Below are 18,700 nucleotides of genomic sequence, written 5' to 3' on the forward strand. Positions count from 1 at the left end.
GGAGAGCAAAGTCCAAGCGTTGGCGTCATCCTCTTCCTCCAATCCTTCTTCCAACGCAGGGAAAAGAAAGAAGGCTGCAGAAGCTGTGTTCTTCATCCTTGAGTTCCTCCTTCTTCTTCCTCCTCTCAAGTGCAATCAAGGGTTGATTGAAAGAGAGGAGATCAGCCATCAAAAGCTATCTTTGCAAGGGAGCTAGCACCCCGGTGAGATAGAGAGCTTGGATCGGATCCTGCTTCGTGTGGATACCCGTAGAGGCCGGACGTTTGAACGGCTTCAAGCGAACCCTCTTCCAAAATCACGAATTCAGATTTGCGGTGATCATCTACCCGCGCAAGGTGAAGATTTGATCTTCCTATTAGTTTTAAAAGTTTTAATTCTTACCTAATTACGAAAGGTCTCGAAACAACGTTCATGCGATGAACGTCGATCCCGCACATGCCTCTTCCGCTGCCATCTGATTTAATTTTTGAAATATCAGCGGCATGGGCGGGTTCCCAACACCTTAGGCATCCATACTTTAGTTATGTTTTTAGCTTTTACAAATGTACTCTTGTTAATTTGGATCTTTCTTTGAATACAAGAGTAGGCTTTATGTCCATTCTTTCCACAATGAAAGCATGTAGGTTTTTCAGTTTTGACATCTTTTGCTTTCACAAAGAAATTCTTTAGATATTTTTGTTGCTTGTTAGTTTTATATCCTAATCCGGCTTTATTAAAAACAGCTCTTTGATTTGAAAGAATAAGATTTAATTTTTCAGAGCTTTGTGTGAATTTTTCAACAATTGGTTTGTACTTATGTACCTCATTCTTAAGATTCAAATTTTCTTTAACTAGTTCTTCCTTATCCTTTTTAAGAGATTCAACATTTTGTGCGAGTGAGGTATTATTATCGAGTAGGGATTTTACTTTTAGATTTAATTCCTTAATTAGTGTTTTTGCCTTTTCATTTTCAATGCTAAGTTTTGAATTTTTGATTTCTAGGTCAATAGTGTTAATATTTTTAATGCTCTCCTTTTCAATTAATAGGTTTTCAATATCTTCCTTCAGTTTTTGATTGGAGGCTTTTAATTCTTTATTCTTTGCTCCTAACATACTACAATCACCCATAAGTTCTTGAAAAGCTTCATATAATTCTTCTAAAGTAAAATTTATAGTTGGGTTTTGATATACCTCGTCGTCTTCGAACGCCATGAAGCACAAATTGGCGGTCTCTTCCTTCTCTTCCTCGGAAGATGATGTGTCACTATCATCCCATGTTGCCTTCAATGCCTTTTTCTTCTTCTTTCCAAAATACTTCTTTTGTTGAGGGCATTCGGAATGAATGTGTCCCGGTCTCTTGCAATCATAGCATATGATTGGGTCTCTTTCTTTTTCTTTTTCTTTTTCCCAATCATTTCTCCCTCCAAACTTTTTCCTTGGGAAGGGTTTCTTTTTCCTCATGAATTTTTTAAACTTCCTAACTATCAAACCCAAGTCCTCGTCCTCACTTTCTTCCTCACTCTCACTACTTTCTTCTTCACACACACTCGAAGTAGCCTTGAGTGCAATTGTCTTCTTCTTTGGCAAATCATCTTCATGTTGCTTCATCGTGAGCTCATGCGTCATCAATGAGCCCAAAAGTTGTTCTAGTCCCAAGGTGTTGAGGTCTTTGGCTTCTACGATCGCCGTGACCTTTGCTTCCCATGCTTTCGGCAAAGACCTGAGAATTTTACTTACAAGTTCCGGATTAGTATAAGATTTATCCAAACTCTTTAGACCATTAATTATATCGGTAAAACGTGTAAACATGCATGTGATGGTTTCATTGGGTTCCATCTTAAACAACTCATATTTGTGAACTAGAATGTTCACTTTGGACTCTTTGACTTGATTTGTACCCTCGTGGGTAACTTCAAGCCTATCCCATATTTCCTTAGCGGAACTACATGTGGAGACTCTATTAAACTCATTTACATCTAGGGAACAAAATAATGAGTTCATGGCTCTAGAATTGAGTTGAGCCATCCTATCATCATTCTCATCCCAATCCTCCTCAGGTTTGGGAACTTGAATGCCATTAACCATGTGTGATGGTTCTTGTGGTCCCTTGACTATAACCCTCCACAAGGCATAGTCTTGTGCTTGAATGAAGATCCTCATTCTAGTTTTCCAATAGGTATAATTTGTCCCATTGAAGAGTGGAGGTCTATTGGTTGCCTGCCCCTCAGCAGAAACATTGTTAAAGGGTGTTCCCATCTAGATCTTTGGCTAAGACGGTTAGGTCTTCAAGAAATACACAGAGCACCCGCTCTGATACCACTTGTTGCCCAGAGATGGTCACCCAAGAGGGGGGGTGAATTGGGTGTTTTAAAACTTTTCGCCTAATTAAAAATAAAACACACAAATGTATGAACTAAAGTAAAGAAAGAGGAATGAGAAAGGTCAATCGCAAACACAAGGTTTTATAGTGGTTCGGAGCTTCTACTGCTCCTACATCCACTCCCCAAAGCACCTTTGGAAATTTCCACTATAATTCAAGATTACAGTCCGGTAGTTTTGCGAGTGCACTACCCAACTCGTTGTTTTACACCGGGCTAACAACAAACCCTATAACCCCCAATTTCACTTAGGCTTGGGACGCCTTTCCCTTGTTCCAAGTCCCTTGACTGGAACAAGCACCACAATGAAAGGTTTTACAAAGGATTGAAAAGCTCTAAATAAGCAGATATGACAATGATAAACAATAGAACCCGAAAGAATACTTTTGCCGTTGGAAGCGTGGGAAATGATGATTCTTCCGATGTGGATCGCGTAGGCTTGAGTATGAGCTTTGAATCCCGAGCGGAAGAGAGTGGTTGAGCTTGAAATCACTTGGGAAGCTTGAAAGCACTTGATTTCTTCACTTGAATGCACTCACTCCCTTGAACTTCTCTCTCTTGCTTCTCTCTTAAATGATCTAGCTTTGGGTTGGTAAAAAGTTATTGAGAAGCACTTAAGAGGTCCCTTTTATAGCCCAAAAAGCAAATATAGCCGTTAGAGATAAAGTAAAAGAGATTTGAAATTCAAACCAAACCTGCAAAAGTTGTCAGTCGCGTCCCAGGCGCTCCGGAGACGTCTCCGCTTCAACGCGAGACGTCTCGGCTGTATAAATTTACTTTTCACTTTGTTTGGGGTCGACTCGGCACTTTACGGGGACGACTCTGGAATTGTATCGTTTGAATCCTTGTTTTTCTGTTTTTCTGATAGGGTCGTCTCTGTACTTTATGGGGACGTCTCGGCTTATTTGCACTTTTTGCATGGGGACGACTCTGCTGCCTTGGGGACGACTCCGCTGTTATAACTCCGAAAAACATGTCTTCTGGAATTCTCTGAGAGAGTCGACTCCGCTCTTTCAGGGGACGTCTCCGCTGCCTTATCACCGAAAATGACATCCTCTGAAAAACCCTGAGAGAGCCGACTCCGCTACCTCGGGGACGACTCGAGAAGTCTGCTTTTTACTTGCGGGGACGACTCCGCGTACGGTGGGGACGTCTCGCGCATATCTCTTGAAAACTGCCTTTCTGCCGCCACTGAGAGAGTCGACTCCGCTACTGAGAGAGTCGACTCCGCTATCGCGGGGACGACTCGGCAGGTGCCGGGGACGTCTCCAGACGTGCCAGTTCTTCCTGTTTGTGCCAGAGACGTCTCTAAGACAATCCGGAGACGTCTCGGCTGTCCCTGAACTTTTTCTTTCATCTCAAAAATTCTTCAATAAGTCCTTAAAAAATCATGGGAACTTGCCTAGACATTTCTTAACAATATTCTTAATAAAATACATGAAATCCTCAATTAAATTGTTAAGATAAATGGAATTATACTCTAGTGTTTTGTATTCATCAAAATCCATTAGGGGGTCAACAGGACCCACTAGAACTGCTAGTCTAAGGGGTAAGAAATTTGGTCTTGTAATTGTTGATGATTTTTCACGTTTTACATGGGTTTCATTTCTTGCACATAAAGATGAGTTCTTTCCCGCTTTTATCAAGTTTCATAATAGGGTTTCGAATGAACTCAATCTTAAACTAAAAGCAATTAGGAGTGATCATGGTACAGAGTTTGAAAATCAATACTTTGAAAAATTTTGTGACGAAAATGGTATCAATCACAATTTCTCGGCCCCTAGGACACCCCAACAAAATGGGGTGGTAGAAAGGAAGAATCGCACACTAGCAGATATGGCTCGTACCATGTTGTGCGAATCGGATCTACCAAAATATTTTTGGGCTAAAGCGATAAATACTGCATGTCACATTTTAAACCGTGCATTAGTCAGATCTATTTTAAAGAAAACACCTTATGAGTTGCTGAATAATAAGAAGCCAAATATATGTTACTTTCATGTTTTCGGTTGTCGGTGTTTTATTTTAAACAATGGAAAGGACAATCTAAGTAAATTTAGTGCTAAATCAGATGAGGGGATCTTCTTAGGTTATTCCTCATCTAGTAGAGCATACAGGGTCTTCAACAAGAGAACTCTCGTTGTTGAAGAATCCATTCATGTTGTTTTTGATGAAGCTAATGGAGATTCTTCTAGAAAAGAAGAAGATAGTGATGCAGGTATACTTGAAGACAGAATGAAGGAGTTCTCCATACAAGACAAACAACTTGAAGATGAAGTCAAGGAAGATACAATTCAGCAAGATGAAGAAGATCAACCTCAAGCAAGAAATCAAGATCTTCCGAAGGAATGGAGGTATGCACATGGTCATCCAAGGGATTTAATCCTTGGTGATCCCTCACAAGGGGTAAGGACAAGATCCTCTCTAAGAAATACTAGTAATTATCTTGCTTTCGTTTCACAAATAGAGCCTAAGTCACTAGAGGAAGCCGAAAAGGATGAAAATTGGATAAATGCTATGCAAGAGGAATTAAATCAATTTGAAAAAAATCAAGTTTGGACTCTAATGAAAAGACCCCCTAATGTTTCAATCATAGGCACCAAGTGGGTGTATAGAAATAAACTAGATGAAGATGGAATAGTTATAAGAAACAAAGCTAGACTAGTTGCCAAAGGCTATAATCAGGAGGAAGGAATAGATTTTGATGAAACTTTTGCTCCTGTTGCTAGGTTAGAGGCTATTAGGCTACTTTTGGCATATGCTTGCTTCATGGATTTTAAACTCTATCAAATGGATGTAAAAAGTGCATTTTTAAATGGTTATATAATGGAGGAAGTTTATGTAGGACAACCTCCAGGTTTTGAAAACCACTTACATCCAGATTATGTTTATAAATTACATAAAGCATTGTATGGACTGAAGCAAGCCCCTAGGGCATGGTATGAAAGATTAAGTAATTTTCTAATTGAAAATAAATTTAAGAGAGGAAATGTAGACAAAACCCTCTTCATTAAAAGAAAAGAAAATGACTTATTGCTTGTACAAATTTATGTGGATGATATAATTTTTGGTGCTACTAATGATAGTCTTTGTCAAGAGTTTGCCAAGCTTATGCAGGGAGAATTTGAAATGAGCATGATGGGTGAGCTCAACTTCTTCCTTGGGCTACAAATAAAACAATCAGAGGAAGGCATCTTCATCAGTCAGTCCAAATATATTAAGGAAATGTTGGAAAAATTCAAGATGAAGGATGCAAAGGAAATCAGCACACCCATGGGCTCAAGTTGCAAGCTTGACAAAGATGAAAAAGGTAAAAATATAGACTGCAAATTGTACAGAGGTATGATAGGCTCTTTACTTTACCTTACTGCTAGTAGACCAGACATATTATTCAGTGTTTGTATGTGTGCTAGATACCAAGCATGTCCTAAGGAATCACACTTGCAAGCTGTTAAAAGAATTTTTAGATATCTAGTAGGGACATCTAATGTAGGCTTATGGTATTCTAAACAATCTGACATAAATTTAATTGCTTATTCCGATGCTGATTTTGCCGGGTGCAAACTCGACAGAAAAAGCACAAGTGGCACATGTCAATTCTTGGGTGCTAATTTGGTTTCTTGGTTTAGCAAGAAACAGAATTCAGTTGCCTTGTCCACAGCTGAGGCTGAGTACATTGCAGCTGGAAGCTGTTGTGCCCAAGTTCTATGGATTAAGCAGCAACTTGAAGACTTCGGTATCAAAATGGACAATATACCAATTAGATGTGATAATACAAGCGCAATTAATTTAACAAAAAATCCTGTCCAACACTCAAAATCAAAACATATAGAGATTAGGCATCACTTTATTAGGGATCATGTGCTGAAAAATGATGTGATGATTGAGTATGTATGTACTGAAAATCAATTGGCCGATATCTTTACAAAGCCCCTTTGTAAAGATAGGTTCAACTATTTAAGGAATGCTTTGAGCTTGTATGATCCTAGCAAATAAATTGAACTTGTATTGCAATGCTTTGCTACTCAAACTAATAATCCACCTCAAAGTCACAAATAGCAAACCTAGTATCTATTAAGTGAAAGCATGAATCTATCTAAGTTAAATGACGAATTGTTTGACTTTCCGGAGGATGGTTACCCTCCCTTGGACTCTTCATGGAGATATTTTCAGAGCCTATTTCATAGGTATTCGAAATTTGGTCAAACATTCCTCATTTCAATATTAATAATTCAAAAAATTATTATCAAACTTTTATAGGGTATATTATTAAAGGGAAGGATCACAAACAAACTCACTCTATATTCACCAAAAGAAATCATGTTGATTAGTATGGTTAAATAAAATAAATTGGAAAAAGATAGAATTCAGTCTGAAATTTTTCAGTGCCGGAGACGTCTCTGGCAAATCGCAGAGACGTCCCCCCGGCGAGACGTCTCGCGTTAGTCGCGGAGACGTCTCGGGGACCGAACAAGGTTTTTTTTTTTAAAATAGGTCGAAACAGCTCGAGCCGACCCGAGCTATCTCTTTCGTCCCCAACAAAATACAAAACCCTAGCCTCCATTTTTCTCTCCACCTCAAACCGAACCAAAACTCCCCATTTCCCTAGGATTTTCGAGCCATGGCACCTAAAAGAGCTAGGAGAACAAGTGGGAGGCGTCCTAGGGTAGCGACCGACGCCGAGGAACGGAGGGAAGAACCTTCCGCACCGTCTCCTCCGGTTGCTCCGCCAACCACGACCATTTCCTGTGCGAATCGCACAGTAACCACGGGTAGGTTTATAGATTTCCATTTTTTAGAGAGTAAGGGGTTCTCTATTGGAGAGAGACTCCGTGCCCAAGGTTGGGAATATCTTTGTACTCTCAACACATCAACCTACCCCGGTCTAGTTAGAGAGATGTTTAGTAATATGGCCTTAGGGGACTCGGGGTACACTGCCTATGTCCGAGGGACATTGATAGAGATCAATGAGGATACCCTATCTAGTGTATTACAAATCCCTAAAGACGGTGAGGCTCCGACCTCACATCCCCAAAGGAAAATAGCCCTAAACCTAGTTTTAGGACGAGAGGACTGCGGCCCTCTTGATGTGGTTAACTCACAAGACCTAAATGCCGAGATGAGACTACTTTTGAGTATTGTCAACCGGGTCTTGTTTCCAAAAACCGGTCGCTTCGATTTTGTTTCGGAGCGAGATTTAGTCATCATGCACCACATCCTACTAGGGATTCCCCTAAATCTCCCTAGACTTATGCTGAACTACATTTCTATATGTCATAGGTATTCTAGGTTTAGCATACCCTATGGGATGATCTTTACCCTAGTATTCAAACATTTCAAGGTTCAAATTCCAGAAAATGAGCCTGCAAAACCCTTGAGAAACACCGACTACTATAATGAAAGCACAATGCGTAGAATGGAGTTTCACAAGGTAGATAGGTCTTGGGTCAAGGTACCAAAAAGAAATTCTCAAACCTTAGAGCCCGAGATCCCACATCAGGAGCCTGACCACCACTCTCCTCCACATAGCCACATGGCCTTCCCTGATGTACCCTCCAGCTCAGCTGGACCTTCCACATCTGTGCCTCCTCCTCCTCCAGTCAGTGGGCCCTTCTCCCTATCAGAAGAACAGATGCGCACTTTAGCATCTGTAATATGCTAGCAGATGAGGGAGGAGATGAGATCGATGATTTCTGCTGAGTTGGCCCCCATCAGAACCTCACATGAAGGGCTTCTACAAGAGTTGAAGGAAATTAGAGCTCAGATAGAAGCTACAGCGACAGAACTAGTTCATGTGAGTGCCACCCAATCCTTCAGATCAATTGAGCTACAGGATGACTTGAAGAGCATATCAAAAAGCCTTCAAGAATTGACAAGCTCTGGAGGCAATGTGGGCACTATGGTTGCCCAACTTAGAGGAAGAATTGAAAGGGCAAGCATTGAATTTGAAGCACTAGTGGCAGCCTTCCATCAGTCTCAGGGAGATCAGTTCAGAACACTGCTAGATTCAATTAATGCATTTATAGATGCAGCTGCTAGGGCTTATGAGCAACGTCGCCAATGAGGGACATTTTGTAGACATCTAGGGTTCATCTGTTTTTGTAAAACCCTAGGCTCATTTTGACACTTCTTTTGTATTAGGAATCAATACTTGTAATGATTTCTTCTTTTTTTTTAACCTTGTAATGCCTTCAAATGATTGCAATGACATATGAATGACATACAATTTCTTTTGAAATCTTGTGTTTGTTTCAAATCCTGTGGAATCAAACCTTGTGTATGTGATTCTGTGTTGTGCCATAAAAATCTCATAACATACCTTAAGTGTTCAAATTTGACACAATTTATCAATGCATATAAAACAGGGGGAGCACATCTTGTGATAACTATTTTAAACAAAAAGAGGAGTCTGAAATGAATTCCAAAACAAAGGGGGAGTGAAATGAATGCTGAATTCTTTAATAAAAATAACTTGAATATCCTTGAGTGGTTCATGGTAATATGCTGAATTCTACTAGGAATTGAGTTTTAAGTACCTAAGGATAATTTGTCCCCTTCATTGTTGATGACAAAAAGGGGGAGTAGAACCAATATGGATATTGGATATATTGGAATGCAAAATTTATGGAGTGTATTGAGTAGATATATATATATGGAGTATATGGAGTAGAACCTAAATATGGAATGCAAAATCTACACTCATACTTAAAAAATTGAATTAGAAAAAGATAAAATTGAAGAATATTGGCTTTAAGATAATTGCCCTTCTGGAAAAGAAAGGGGGAGTCAAAAAGAACTTAGCCTTCAATTGTCTTTAGCATCAATATTTCATTAATTTAAATTTTAACTTGATTCAAATTCAGTTGATATGCTAAAATTGCTTAAGAGCTATTAAGATCAATCTTATGCATAAGGATAGAACTGAAAGTTGACTATTTTGAATTATGCACACTGTATCTAGCTCAAATCAAAACATTATACTTGTACATCTGATCAAATACTGTGTATATGTTTAAATTTCGAATTTTGCATATACTCAGTGTTTTGTCATCATCAAAAAGGGGGAGATTGTTGACCCCCTAATGGATTTTGATGAATACAAAACACTAGAGTATAATTCCATTTATCTTAACAATTTATTTGAGAATTTCAGGTGATTAATTAATAATATTGTTAAGAAATGTCTAGGTAAGTTTCCATAATTTTTAAGGATTTATTGAAGAATTTTTTAGTTGAAGAAAATAGATCAGGGACAGCCGAGACGTCTCCGGGTTGTCTCAGAGACGTCTCTGGCACAAACAGAAAGAACTGGCACGTCTGGAGACGTCCCCGGCACCTGGCGAGGCGTCTCGCAGGGTCGGAGTCGACTCTCTCAGAGGCGGCAGAAAGGCCGATTTCAAGGGATGCGCGCGAGTCGTCTCCACAGGACGCGGAGTCGTCCCCGTGAGTAAAAAACAGACTTCTGGAGTCGTCCCCGAGGTAGCGGAGTCGACTCTCTCAGGGTATTCCAGAGGATGTCTTTTTCGATGATAAGGCAGCGGAGACGTCCCCTGAAAAAGCGGAGTCGACTCTCTCAGAGAATTCCAGAGGACTTGTTTTTCGAAGATAAAACAGCGGAGTCGTCCCCGAGGCAGCGGAGTCGTCCTCATGCAAAAAGTGCAAACATCCCGAGACGTCCCCGTAAAGTGCCGAGGCGACCCTCTCAGAAAAACAGAAAAACAAGCATTCAAACGGTTCATCATCAGAAGCGTCCCGGTAAAGCGCCGAGTCGACCCCAAACAACGTCAAAAGAAAAATCTTACAGCCGAGACGTCTCGCGTTGAAGCGGAGACATCTCCGGAGCGCCTGGGACTCGACTGACACCTTTTTGCAGGTTTGTTTGAATTTCAAACGTTTCTTTCTTTGTGTCTAACGGCTATATTTGCTTTTTGGGCTATAAAAGGGAGCTCTTAAGTGCCTTCCAACAACTTCTCACCAACCTAACATAAGATCATTCAAGAGAGAAGAAAGAAAAAGAGGTTCAAGGGAGTTAGTGCATTCAAGTGAAGAAACCAAGTGCCTTCAAGCTTTCCAACTGATTTCGTGCTCAACTACTCTCTCCCGCTCGGCATTCAAAGCTCACGTTCAAGCCAACGCAATCCACATCGGAAGAACCACCACTTCTCACGCTTCCAACGGCTAAAAGGGTTCTTCCGGGTTTTATTATTTCTCACTGTTTTATTTGCTTCTTAAGAGCTTTTGAATCCTTGTAAAACTTTTCATTATTGTGCTTGTTCCAGTCAAGGGACTTGGAACAAGGGAAAGGCGTCCCAAGCCTAGGTGAAATTGGGGGTTGTAGGGTTCGTTGTTAGCCCGGTGTAAAACAACAAGTTGGGTAGTGCACTCGCAAAACTACCGGACTGTAATCTTGGATTATAGTGAAAATTCCCAAAGGTGCTTTGGGGAGTGGATGTAGGAGCAGTGGAAGCTCCGAACTACTATAAAACCTTGTGTTTGCGATTGTCTGTTTTCATACCTCTATTTTTACTTTAGCTCATGCATTTGTGTGTTTTATTTTTAATTGGACAAAAAGTTTTAAAACACCCAATTCACCCCCCTCTTGGGTGACCATCTCTGGGTAACAAAATCATTTTCAATTTTATCATATACTTCATATTCAGAAGAGGAGACACTTTGTGTTTCAATACATACCTCGTCCTTGTGTGCCACAAGGCATAGGTTTTCAATATCAGCTTGCCTCTTATCTTCTTCAGAGCTAATTTCAGATTCACTAAAAATATTAGTACTTTCATATTTAGCCTCTAGCATATTCCATATGTCTTTAGCAGTTATGCAAGAAGATATGCAATTAAACTCATTCTCATCTAATGCACAATATAACAGCTTCATGGCTTTTGAATTTTGTTGAGCCATTTTCTTATCATGATTAGTGCTTGTGTGTGGCCCATTGACTATAATACTCCATAGATCATAGTTATGTGCTTGAATGAAAATGCGCATGCGTGCTTTCCAATGTGTGTAGTTTATGCCATTAAATAGTGGAGGTTTATCAATTAATTGTCCCTCTCCTAGGAAACTATCTATTTGAGTTGTCATGATCTTTGGCTCTTTGACGGTTAGGTCAAAATCAAAAAGGCAAGGAATTATAGAGCACCCGCTCTGATACTTCTAGTTTATCTCATCTCTGGATCTTTTGGATCCTATGGCACTCACTACTTGCTCAGACACATTCACAGACACATCGACATGTAAGTGATAGAGACTGTTAATCATGAAATCAAGTGCAACTAATTTATTTCTGAAATAAATAGAGCAGCAGTCTTTGTCAAATGTAAAAACATGACCATCCTGTGCTAAACACGAAACAGAAATTAAATTTTTGCTAGCAGCAGGGATATAATAACAGTCTCTAAGCAACAAACTAAAACTAGACGGTAGTCGCAGAGGATAGGTGCCCACAGCTATAGCAGCAATTCTTGCCCCGTTGCCAACCTGAAGGGTTAATGCACCTTCCACCAGCCTCCTACTTTTCTTTAGACCCTACATAGTAGTGCACAAATGAGCACTAGAACCAGAATCTATAACCCAACTAGAAGTAGAAGAAACCGTAAGGTTAGTTTCAATTACGAGCAAGTCTAACATATCTTCTGAAGGTGTGTCTGCCTTTTTGTTCTTCAGGCTCTCGAGATATGAAGGACAGTTTCTTTTTCAGTGATCGTCGACGTACTTTGTCATTAGTCTTTTTCTTTTGAACTTTCTTCTTTGGCTTCTTGTTTTTCTTCTACTTCTTTGCAGGTTTCTTTTTCTTCCAAGTAGACTTTCTCTTGGAACCAGAAGTCAACTCAGCCATAAGAACAGTGCCCCTTGAACCTTTCAAGGGCCCTTCAGCAGTTATCAACATGTTCAATAATTCGGTCTTAGTGCATTCAATCTTGTTCATATGGTAGTTTACTATAAACTGCCCAAATGAATCAGAAAGGGATTGCAGGATCAGATCTACTTGCAATTCTTTGTGCATGGTCATACCGAGCTTCTCAAGCTCCTCTAGGTCCTTGATCATAGTCAGACCGTGATCATGGACAGACTGCCCCCGCGCATCTTTGCCTTAAAGAGCCTCTTGGACACTTCAAAGCGTGCTGTGCGGCTCTGCTCACCATACAACTCTTGCAGGTGTGCCAGTATCTCCCTAGCAGTCTTCATATTCTCATACTGGTATTGAAGTTCATTAGTCATGGATGCCATGATGTAGCACTTGACCCTAATGTCATCGTCCGTCCATTTTTCATCCGTCTCACGCTGATCATCGGTCAGACATGATGGTAACCTAAAAATATCATTCTCGAGTACATAGCCTAGTTTTTCGCAACTCAGAATGATTTTGAGGTTTCTAAGCCAGTCTTTGTAATTGGTTCCGGTCAGTCGGTTGGTCTCAAGGATACGGGTCAAAGGGTTCGAAGCTGACATTGTGATCTGTAGAGAGTAAAGTTCTAGTTAGACTTTGTACTTGATCTTAATTTATTCTAGAAACTTTTAAAACAAATGTGCTCCCACTATTTTCTCAAATCTCTCGTACTCTCCTGATGGAGAAACGAAAATCCTACGCAACTAGGATTTCTAGTGGATACTGCGGTCTCACCGATTTACATGCCGCCTTACCTAACAGTTATTGGTGACATATAAATGGATGAGTGTACAACTCTTGTATAATGCTTCTCAAGCAAATTGCTGTGATACTTGGTCTCTAAGTCATGAAGACCTCACCTAACAGTAACTAGCTCCATTACTTAGTTAAGTCAGACCCACCATATAACCGCAAAAATAAAGTCGTCATTGGATCCTCATCTAACAGTTATTGATGCCCAACCCCACCTTTATCCCGCAACATCTCATGTCTAATAGAGAGGTCCAGTCCCCCGATGCAACTTGCCCACTGTGTCCAGCCGAGACAAATCAACACAGAAAAGACCTTAGCAACTCTACCGCGGTGGAAGACCTATGAACTTAATATTGCGTAATCATGTCTTAGTGTTTGCAACCTTTAGCTCTTCTTAAGAGGTTATCGAGCAATTGGCTAGGTAAGCAGGTGGGAGGCTCCCCTTACTCAGAGAGTAAGGTCCTAATTAAGTAACCACCTTTCATGCTTTCCTAGACACCAATTGATCAATTAATCTAATATGACTAGCTCATGTTGGTTCACTCTCGACTGATTGAGGAGGTTTTGATTTAGGTCTCTCTCGATGGACTATTCACATCTCATGCAAATATATATCTACCCGCTATGCATAGACATAAGCATAAACATCCAGGCATAATATCAAAAATAAATTTAACTGGTGATGATCATGGATCCAGGATGGGGTCATTTTACAAGCACATTTACGTCAATTGGTTAGATCGTCTTCAACTCTTGACTCGATCTTGATCCCCTAGGTCCAATTGTGATCAACTTCTTGATCCATCTTCAATCAACCTTTGATCTCGATTCGCGCATGTTGAGCTTGTTGATGTACGTATCGATCAACCATCGACGTGCAACATACATCACAGATTACATCCCAAATTACTTTAAAAAATAAATAAAATAAAAGAATAAAGTACAACCCTTTTTTATGAGATACGCAGGTCTCTAATACATGAATTTAAGATGTACGCAGGCATTTGAAAATTAAAATTACATGCCATCACATAGCATCACAGAAATCGCAGAACATTTCAGCACATTCAAAAGGGTTCATCCATGATCATCACCATACGCATCTCATGCTTAAATATTATTTTTAGATCTGTAATTTAACTGATTATTTCAACTCATGACTTGCTGATTATGCAAGATATGATTCTAAACATTTGTAATCAGATTATAAAGGTAATAGAATCATTAATCTATGCATCCAAAAATCAGCATGCAGAAAAATCAGCAAGCTTAAAATTTTGCATGCAGAAAATTTCAGCAAGCATAATCCTTTAAATTTCAGATCTAAAATGCCTTTAATGATTAATCCTAATCTTAATCTACATAACCATAGCTCTGATACCACTGTTAGCAACCCTCATATGCCGCAGGAAATTTCAAAATTTTTTCAGATTGCAACGGAAGGGCATGCGCGAGATCGCCTTCATCACATGAACGTATTTTAAAACTTCGTTTGTAAAGAGATTAGGATTAAATCTTTTAAATTATTTTATATTATTAGAAAGATCAGATCTTCACCTTGTGTGAGTAGATGGTCTCTGCAAATCTGATATTCGTGGATTTGATGGAAGGTTCGCTTGAAGCCGCACACATGTCCAGCCTCTACGGGTATCCACATGAAGTAAAGCACCGATCGAAGCTTTTAGATCTTTCCGAGGTGCTAGCTCCCTTGCAGAGATAGCTATTGATGGCTGAAGTTCTCTCTTTTGAATCAACTCTTGATTGCTTTGAGAGGAGGAAGAAGAAGGAGAGATCTAGGAAGAAGAATGCAAGGCCCTTCGCAGCCTTTTCTTTTCCATGCGCTAGAACCAAAGAAGAAGGTCTAAGAGGAGATGCACGCCTCCTTTTTTTTTCCTTCTTGCTAATGGAAGATGAAAGGAGGAAGAGAGGATCTCTTGTTCACGGCTGAAAGAAGTAAAAATACCATAAAAATTCGTAGCCCCTTGAAGCCCCCTTTTTATGGCGATGAGCTCCTAAATTTTAGGAGCTCATCTTTATCCTCTTTTTAATTCAAATGAGGAGGGGCTTAGCCCCTCCTTTTTTCCTCACGTATCCAGCCGTACGCCCCTCCCACTTCTCCCATATGGTTAGCCCCACTTAATCAAATTAAGTGGGGATTGGGTTAGGACTAGTTCTAGGTCCAAATCCTATTCAAAATAGGATGATGTGCACCCATTTTAATTTCTCCAAATCCTAATTCAAATAGAATTTAATTGAACCATGACTCAATTGAACTCTTCAATCCTAATCCAATTAGGAGTCTTTTAATTAATTAGATTAAAATTAATTAGGACTTAAGAAAATTCTAATCTAATTAGGACTTATTAAATTTCAGCCCTAAGGCAATTAGGACTTTAGAAATCCTACTCCAAGTAGGACTCTAATTTAATTTGAAATCCTAATCCCATTAGAACTTCAAGTAGGACTCATGATCAAGTCCAATTAATTAAATCCAATTAATTAAATTCAATTAATTAAATTAAATTGCAATCCGATTCCAATTATTTCTTCTTCAACTCACTAACTCTTAGCGGGTTAACTAATTATCAATCAAATTGATTATTTGTGATTCCTAATCACAATTCAATCATCGGATCGGTCAATACCTCTAATGTGTGTGACCCCATAGGTTCTATTCTGACTGGTAGTGAGATATATTGCGATCTATATCACAATATCATTGAAACTCCTTTTAATGGGTTGAAACAATTCTAACTCAACTCACCAGGGATCATCGACCATCAAGATGGTCCCTGTGAGTCTCGCCATCCACCAGTGACACCTAGCAACATGTAGTGGCAACCCAGCATAATGGAATGATGAACCTCTAGGTGCAGTTATCGTATGATACCGTCCTTCTATCGTGGATCCCTACAGACCGGAGGTTATGGATAACTCGTCAAACCCCGTCGTCTCTCATATGTCTAAATTTATTCGACTTGAGTTCGAGAGTGAAAAACTCTTTCTCCACTGTACGTATTGCCCTGGCCAAGATCTTACGAACTCAGTCTTATAAATCACATAGGATCTCTTCTTATCTATCAAGGTCGATAGATTCCATGTAGGTGCATATCCTACTCCTACAGTGAACCTACTGCAGCCAATCTACATTATAAAGACCCATATGACTAGAGACCATGTATATGTGTAGTCAAACTACAATAACCTCACTGTGAGTAGTCGAAGCATCGCAGGTCAAAGGACCAGTCATACTACTACAACATCAAGCAAGTCACTGACGAGTGGATAGACATCCAAGTGACTTCTTGTCTTAGTCATGCTCAGTATTCTTGCTCTCTAATAAGCACCTGCACTATCACCTTAGTGTCTCTACATTGTGGACTCGAGTCTCGTCCATCTATGAAAAAAGTGATTTGTGCACTGATTTTATCGGATCGATCACCATCCTCATGATGATCCATTGATCAGGAGCATTTAGAAATCAATCACCAATGATACATGGCTCAAATTCTCAACTCTTAAGAATATGTTTTCATCATTTTATTAATTCCTTGGATGATTCATAGACACATAAATAATATGAATGAAAAGAATGCCTATTTATTAATCAATAATAATAAAGTCAAGTACAAAACTATATTTCGAAATTAATAATGTGTCAGCCAGATTGGCTTCTAGGGCATATATCTAACAGTTCGTACCTAGTGTCCGCCTCGCATAGTAGATGTTGGATTGCCCCACAGCGGCGCGACGTTCGCGGCGGAATCCGCATGCCGGGCCCGGTGCATCGCATACGTCGGAACAGGATCGGGTAGATTTCAAAATTTTTCTGAATCAAAACGATTCAGAACCCTTTTGAATTAAGATGGGGACTAAACTAAGATCTAATAATTAATTATGAATTGTTAAACTACTAGAAAATCAGAAATATAAAATTTCAAATGAAGATCTCATCTTCACCTTTGTGCGGGTAGAAGAACACCGCAACCGATAATCGTGGTTTGGTTCCTTGTAGCCGCACAAACGTCCGGCCTCTACAAGTATCCACACGAGGTTGCTGAAGATCAGAGATGGAGCTTCACCGGGGTGCTAGCTCCTTGCAAAAGCCTCTCTTGGATGTCGAAGAAGAAGGAAGAAGAAATCACAAGGATCCCACCTTGTGCAGCCTTCAAAAGGAAGAAGAAAACCCTTCACATTTTTTATTCTTTTCTCTCCCTATTTGCTGATTTAAAAATCCCCAAAAATCCTTCTTGCTGCCCCACGGCTGGGAGAAGTTCTTATCATCAAAGCATGGGACGTGGGGCTCCCATTTATAGGGTTCAAAACCCTAGGCGCCAAGGGTCCTAGTCCCACTAGGATTCCTTGGCGCCTCCTCTTTTTTTTGGCATTGGCGGGCCCCTTGATTCCTTGAATCAAGGGGCGCTGGCTCCCAGCAAAGAAGGAGAGGGGTCCACGCTCCTTCTTGCCCTCTTGGCTGCCCCTTGACTCCTCAAAATAGGGCATTAAAAGGGAGGCTCCATATAAAGAAAAAGGCTGAATTTAGGTAGGATTTTTGGGACTAGATCTAGCCAACTCTTGACTAGGATTTGAGTCAAATTTCTTTTGGATCAGACCCATCATAATTTGACTTAATTAATCAGCAATAAAAACTTAATTATAATCTAATTATAATTATTTAATTCTTTCATTTAACTCACTAACTCTTAGTGGGTTATTTTGTACATCAATCTTATTGACAATTGACATTGTGATTCCAAATCACAAATCGACAATCCTAATAATCAGAACCTCTAATGTGTGTGACCTCATAGGTTCTAATCTGACTGGTAATGAGACATATTGAGATCTCCATCTCAGTATCATTGAAAACTCCTTTCAATGGGTTGGAACGATTCCAACTCAACTCATTAGGGTTTATCGATCATCAAGATAATCCCTACGAGTCCCACCATCCACCAGTGACACCTAGCAGCATGTAGTGGCTACCCAGCAGAATAGAATGATGAACCTCTAGGTGCAGTTGTCATGTGTTACAGTCCTTCTATCGTGGATCCCTACAAGACGGAGGTCATGGATAACTCGTCAAACCCCTTCATCTGTCATATGTCAAAATTTATTCGACTTAAGTTCGAGAGTGAAAAACTCTTTCTCCACTGTGCATACTGCCCCGGCCGAGGTCTTACGAACTCAGTCTTATAAATCACATAGGATCTCTCCTTATCTATCAAGGTCGATAGATTCCATATAGGTGCATACCCTACTCCTACAGTGAACTTACTGCAGCCAATCTACACTGCATGGACCCATATGGCTAGAGACCATGTATGTGTGCAGTCAAACTACAATAACCTCACTGTGAGTAGCCGAAGCACCGCAGGTCAAAGGACCAGTCACACTACTGCAACATCAAGCAAGTCACTGACGAGTGGATAGACATCCAAGTGACTTTTTGTCTTGGTCACGCTCAGTACCCTTGTTCTCTAACAAGCACCTGCACTATCACTTCAGTGTCCCTACACTGTGAACTCAAGTCTCGTCCATCCAGAAGGAAAGTGATCTGTGCACTGATCGGATCGATCACCGTCCTCGTGATGATCCATTGATCAGGAGCATTTAGAAACTAATCACCAATGATACATAGTTCAAATTCTCAACTCTTGAGAATATGTATCATCATCTTATTAATTTC

The sequence above is a fragment of the Phoenix dactylifera genome, unplaced genomic scaffold (genome assembly GCF_009389715.1).
Source record: "Phoenix dactylifera cultivar Barhee BC4 unplaced genomic scaffold, palm_55x_up_171113_PBpolish2nd_filt_p 000634F, whole genome shotgun sequence".
In the NCBI taxonomy this organism is placed as follows: Eukaryota; Viridiplantae; Streptophyta; class Magnoliopsida; order Arecales; family Arecaceae; genus Phoenix; species Phoenix dactylifera.